This window comes from Temnothorax nylanderi, unplaced genomic scaffold, assembly GCF_030848795.1.
Source record: "Temnothorax nylanderi isolate EJ_2023f unplaced genomic scaffold, tnyl_v1.0 TNYL_tig0365_pilon, whole genome shotgun sequence".
NCBI classification, from domain to species: domain Eukaryota; kingdom Metazoa; phylum Arthropoda; class Insecta; order Hymenoptera; family Formicidae; genus Temnothorax; species Temnothorax nylanderi.
In genome coordinates, this window is record NW_027249427.1 from 98,975 (window position 1) to 105,219 (window position 6,245).

General features: G+C 34.4%; 1 protein-coding gene across 1 annotated transcript in view; it reads right to left on the bottom strand.

Annotated features, from left to right (window-relative positions):
* Positions 1-503, bottom strand: part of Ret (Ret oncogene) — a 56,236-nt gene extending 55,733 nt beyond the window's left edge. The window contains exon 1 of the mRNA XM_071720716.1: positions 274-503. The gene's annotated coding sequence lies outside the window, so the exon portion shown is untranslated. The remainder of the gene's footprint in view (positions 1-273) is intronic.
* Between the last annotated feature and the right edge of the window lie 5,742 nt (positions 504-6,245).

Genomic DNA, 6,245 nt, shown 5'->3' on the forward strand with positions numbered 1-6,245 from the left:
GTTAATTATTTCCGTTCCGATTTTTAAATCAACGTACTCCGTAAAAATCTCATTTATTCATTCTGGATAAATATCTTTGCTCCAAGTAATCGGTACTGTCAGATCTCAAAATAAATTTCTTTATGGTACACCCTGGATATCGGTGATTTTTGCGCGTTTATAAAAATGTATGCTACCCCTGCATGCTTTCTGCACCGAAGTTAACGGAAAAGTGCTAATGATATCGTTAATGAAAACAATGCCGGTTATTGTTAAGCCGACGCACAATCATACCTCCTCGCGAAATCCGTTATACTTCCGACCGTGGCCGTGCGACAACCGGAACAATGCGGAGCGGCGCTGATCTCGGAAGGTTGAAACGGTTTTTTACCGCGTCAAATCGGTGTCTCATTTTTCGATATCGCGTTTTGACGGTTTTCGTTGGAGACGTAAATATCGTAAAGGGAAAAGAGGCGGTATCCAGACGTCGCGACGTTACGGCGTTGCGGCCAATACTAAAACGACGTTGGGACACCCGCCGTTATCAGACACAATTTTCCACTCGTGCGCACGCGCCCCCGAGGAACCCGATGGGGCTGCTGAAGCGGTGCGGGGTGACGCGGAGCGACAATGTCGAGGGAATCCCCTATGGCCGCACTGGGAATAGGTGCGACTTCTCTTTTGCACGTCGTTCGTAGACTCAGGACTTACGCTCGTATTTCGATTATTACTGCCTCGGTACGCAGTAACGATTTCGATGAACGGTTTTACGAAGTGCGAGTGCATTCGAGCCACTTTGATTTGAAGCAGAAATAGTTCGATCTGCAGCGAAAATGTTTTAAGAAATTTAATTTAAAGAAATTTAATAGTCAAATGTAAATTAAATTAAACAAAAATTGAAATAAAAATTGATAAAATAATGAATTAAAAGTTAAATTTTATTAGCGATATTTTCAAGAAAAAATTTTATGAAGTAATGAACAATTTTATATAATGATAACAATACGAAAAATATACTATATAAAAATAGTTAAATCTCTTATATATTGATAAATATTAGAAGATAAGAATACCTATATTTAGAAAGATGATGAATATTTTACAATTATCTCACAAATTACTAATCATTTACAATCAATTATTTGAATAAGAAGTGCAAAATATAAACTTGTTACAAATTTATGAAGGCAAGAATATATATTTTTTAAATACGTTATATTATTACAATTCGTGATAATTATCACTATTTTATTGAACGTATTACATTTAAGAGCCATTTTTTATATATATATATATATATATATATACATATATATATATTTTTATTTTGTCTCTTATATCAATTTTTAAAGTACATACAATTGTGTTTCGTATTGATCGCATTCTGTCTCATCTGCGATAGGTTACATTATTCACCTTTCTCCTAATTCAGTTAGAACATCGATTTGGCGCTAGGCTCACTCAGTTTCTCACTTGCTTCCCGTAAACAGGAGGACTCGTGAAATCGTAGATGTTAGTACTCCCTTCATGCCGAGCCTGTAGTTAGGGGAATGCCGCCGTGTTTCTCCCCTATTTTTCTTAGGACGCTTAGACGCGTGACATGCGTTTGATTTAGAGCACGACGTTTAGACGCCGGCGTTTTTTCAGTCTCGCGGACGTTTCATTCGCGATGAAAAGCGTCTTTATGATTTAGCGACTTTCTCGTCGACGAATATACTTAAGTAAATGCTCCTTCCTGCTCAGTGTCGTCATCATATTTTTGAGGATCCCTCGCGGGATATTAAAATAATCTGTAATTCTTATATATAAGTTATATTATATTATATAAGATATTTGCTCCTTTTACTGCATTAAATGACGCTAAACACAATGATCATATTTTATTTTAAAAACTACTTATTTCAAAACTTTATTTGAAACATATTTAAGAAAATAATAAGTAACAAGTTTAAAAGCAAAAATAAACAACGAGTTTTTGAAGAATATTAAAATCAAATGTATCAAATATTTTCTTCAATATTATTGATTCTAGAAACTTAGGATAAATTCTTTTATATATTGTTCATGACCGATACTGGGGGATACTTGTCTCTTATTTTCTTATTGCTCAAGACGTTACTGCAATTTCTTCCGCATGTTTTAGCGAAGATTGCGCGTTGTCGTTTTGCTTCGCGAAGTTCGTAAAATGTTAAATCAATCGGGATAGTAGAAGTAAATGTCCAGCATATGATTTACGATTTATACAACGAAGTCGTCGCTGGTGACCTTTGAATGATGCATTTGCTTTGCGTTTACGATATGTATCTTGCTATATAATACATCTTGTCACGAATCGAATGCTGCAAAACTGCGAATAGAAAATTCGGTACGATTTATAGATGTCTTTTATTCTTGAGATAAGATCGCGAGAAAAATTGATAGTTTTCTTATGAAATTTGACGCAATATATTAGAAAAGTTGTAGACAAATAGAAACTGTATTTTGGTAATTTTTACTAATTTATTAAGTCAATCTAATCGTTATTATTATCATGTAAATTTCACGATTTACTGCATGATTTCGCGATTTTCAATGCATAAGAATAACAAATTATGAAATTTAGCATAAATTACACACTTAAGTTGTGGCAGAAGTCACTTTTTCCGAATTAGAAATTCTTTAAAAAATTTTATTTTATTATTCCAAAAACTTTTCTGGTTCTGACATCATTAATGCATATCGAAATAATATTATTTCCCTGAATTTAATTTCTAGTATTTCTGATTGACGTGATTGAAAAATTCTTTATATATAAAACGCCGTTCCCTACAGAGAAAATTGACATAATGACCAAGTGGTTGATTGGCTCTATACATATATTCGACGCCACGAGGTCCTTGTTAGAATGGTATAGTCAAAAGATTAGAGTCCCCCGTCTCGTGTAATCCGTGTGTTTCTACATAATTCTTGCCACGTGCGTCTGTTTTATATCTTTATATGACTGCATCGCAGCATAATTATTATGACGGCAAAATGACGTACATTTGAAGCAATGAGGATAATTTTATGTGTTAAAAAGATTGCAAAAATGATCAGAAGATATTGACTATCGATGAAAAATTGTTTATATGAATTATATTTGATAATCGTAAATCATCATTTCTCATATATCTCCAACTTTAACTGTTTTTCCTGCTAAAAATTTATATTGAATTCTTATGATTTATTATAATATTTACACTTATAGTATCCCTAACTCCCGCATAATTATATTTAATATTATAACCTATTTACAACTAATAATTAAAGTTGTAACTATCTGAAAATATTTAATTAAAACCTCCCCCATTTTTCATTACGCCAAGATTCAGAAGTTTTAGTGCGCTTGCTATTTAAGTCGAACAATAGATTCTGAGAATCTGCTTTCTTTGTGTTGATCCGTTATACGCAATATCTCAGGATTAGTGTCCAGCATCCATGCGATGACTGCAACGCACGACACGAGTTCGTTTATTAATCGATACAGCGATCATAACATTTTATTTGTCGCGACGTCGATGACAGCGCGAACGATATGACGAGTATATTATCGCATTTCTATCTTCCCACGAGTGGGACGCTGACGATCGCATCGTGAAATTTTTATCTGTATGCACGCTGCACTAAAAGATAAAACTCACCCCGTGAAATAGTCGCGTAGATTGTAGCGTAGTAACGTTGTTTGCCATCTGGTATTACGGCTGGTCAAGTCGCAAGCTTTCGATTCTCGTCATATCTTTCCAATTTCACTTCAGATAGGATAGACGTATCGAAAATATCATTTACTAGAAAATATTAAATAATTGAGTTTTTCAATTAAATAAACAATTAAATAAACTTTCGATAATTTCTCAAATAATAAAAATTTTATTTTGATTTTCAATAATTTTCGAAATTTTTTATCTTCTGAAAGATTGCATCATTCTTTTCATAAACAGCTGCGAGAGATATTTGTGGAAAATAAAATTCAGTTGTTTCCGTAATACAATCATAATGCATGATGGATGCGACATAAAATCTTGCTAGAATTGTTTGCGTCATCTCGCGTCATCTCAGATTGCGCGTATCGAAAAGCTTATATATTCCCGAGTACTTCAACTCGAAGGAGATCCTGTATCCGAGAAACATGTTTTGAGCAAGAAAATGGAGTGCCCCTTGCATCGTAGTAATGGCCGGTCTGGGATAGCGCGCGCGAGGGGTGCATTTCAATTGATCCACCGTTATCGCGCGAGGAGGGTTCGTTGACCAACATTATCGTATATAACGAAGCGCACGCGAAGTCTCGGTGTGCGCTTGCTTGGAATGTCCTTGAAGAGCAATCGCTTCTCCATTAAGGTCACCGACGTTATTAGTTCTACTATAGGCATGCTTGATTATAATTAATTGATGCAATTGAGCAAAAAGGAGCTAATGAGTTTCTCTGATTAGTTTTAAATCTTAAGTGCTCGAAGATAATGTATACAGAATTTATAATATACCTAACAGATTTCGTTGATTGTTCAACGAAATCAATGTTAACTCTGTTTATTCTTTCTTCTAAATTTCTTATAATTATTTCAAATTGATTACTTAAAATCTATCGGAAATTAGCCGTAGAACAATAGTATATTGAAGATGTTAATTACCTTTTAATCTTTAATTGCCTACCATTACAGCAATGACCATTTTTTTGGTTTCTACTATCTACGGTTCGAAGAAGATGCGTGACTTTTGTAGGAAACACCTTTCATGTATATTAAATTATATATAATGGATCATCTGTCTTTTGTCTCAAAACAGAAGTTTTGTGCTTAATGGTTCCGAAATTTCTGAAGGGTTGTTCATTTTCATGATTCATTCAGCAAACGCATTCGACTTCTCGATTGTCCGAAGAAAAATCAATATCTAGAGAATGATTCTCTGTTCCCTTCTTTCATTACGCTTTAATTTCTCCCTTCAACGAGATTAGGATGTCTATTCGCAGCATTGAATAGTGTTTTTGATGAACAGAAATTTTCTTTGAATCTTTTACTTTTGTATTATGACATTCCCGAGTTTCTCGTTCATTTAACGAGCGAGAAAAATGTGCGATTATAAATTGATGCTTACTGACAAAACAAAAAACGCAGGCGGACGAAATTTTTTGTGCGTCGTTAAAAGCAGAAAGGTCATTAGTCTCGCTAATCTCGATTGCTGCGAATATATAGGGTGGATGCAAATTATTGTGGAGGAACGTTAATTACCACACTAAACTAATTACTATGTTTTACGCGATTTCCTGCGACGAGCTTGCGAAGATAAACAGGACATTTCTCGATGTATCGAGCTTTAATTCTTCTACGAACTTCGTTTAACTACTTTCGATAAAAATTACCGTTATTTATTTACTTCACAACGAACAAAGGCAACTTTTGTTATTTTCTGTTTTATTTTATTCAATTTTACAAATGTACTATAATTATACATCGATAATTTTCTTCCTGCAGCATCTTATTTTCGCTGGAATATCTGTTTCGTAGAACAATTCGTTCATCTATTGTTTGTGTGACATGAAAAATTATATTTATTGATCAGAATTTGATTTGAGTATACGTTATGCATTATTAGGCAAATGAGATGAATAACGATGGTTGCCTTGCGTCTGTGACTGGCAGTCTGTGATTTATCGATATGGCTGCAAGGATACTGATGATGTCACATGTTATTGCTTCATTGTGTATAACGCGATGTCCCAGCGGAAGATGTGGTGCGCTCTCGTTGTCTAGACCGAGAAATCCCGATGAGTCAGAGTGGCGGAATCATCCCCCGAGAAGAGTAGTTCGCTGCATCCTTTTCACAACAGCCCACAGTAGGAAAATTAATCCTTTGATGCTTGGAATAAAGAGGATAAGTCAGAACATTCTGTTATTCACAGAAGACCAAAATTATCACACTGAATACGTTTTATTGTATTCGATATAATTATATTTTAAAATATAAAATTCTTTTCTTTGTCAGTGAAAATTAATAAGAGGAAATTCTTTGACCAAACTGACGTTTAATCGTAATATTAAATTATTCTCGACGTTTCGACACTCGTTTTGTGTCCTTATCAAGAGTTAACTATCTCATACTAGAAATTAGCCGCACAACAAATTTTCCTTGCAGTTTAACACTTTGTCAAAATTTCAATATGAAGGAGCCGCGATCCATCCTTATCGTGCGATGTAGCACCAAATTAATATAATCGGAACGGAGACATGTAAGAAGCGTCGTTCCGAGTCGAAGGA